Here is a 249-nt window from a genome sequence, read left to right as displayed (position 1 = left end):
CCCAGTCCCAGGAGGGGGCTGCCCCGAGCGATTCCAAGGCTGCATTTGTCACTTAAGGAGCTCGGTCCCGCTGAAACCAAGACCTTCTCCAAGCCTAAATCTCGTCTCTGATGCCCGCCGGGCACCATCCACGGGCGGGGGGGCGAGGGGAGGTTTATCAGAGCTCGTTAAGGGCGCTGCCAGCTCCCGAGGGAAGGATCTCCCAGCGGCAGGGGGGGGGGAGGGGGGGGCCCCGGGCCCGCACCCCCG

At 68.3% G+C, this 249-nt stretch overlaps 1 protein-coding gene across 1 annotated transcript in view; it reads right to left on the bottom strand.

Annotated features, from left to right (window-relative positions):
• Positions 1–249, bottom strand: part of DCAF8 (DDB1 and CUL4 associated factor 8) — a gene marked incomplete at its 3' end in the record, with an annotated part of 6,510 nt that overhangs the window by 2,139 nt on the left and 4,122 nt on the right. The window lies entirely within an intron of this gene.

The sequence above is a fragment of the Egretta garzetta genome, unplaced genomic scaffold, assembly GCF_000687185.1.
Source record: "Egretta garzetta isolate BGI_Z169 unplaced genomic scaffold, ASM68718v1 scaffold1431, whole genome shotgun sequence".
NCBI classification, from domain to species: Eukaryota; Metazoa; Chordata; class Aves; order Pelecaniformes; family Ardeidae; genus Egretta; species Egretta garzetta.
Note: the sequence above shows the minus strand (reverse complement) of the source record. Positions and strands in the feature narration are given on the sequence as shown.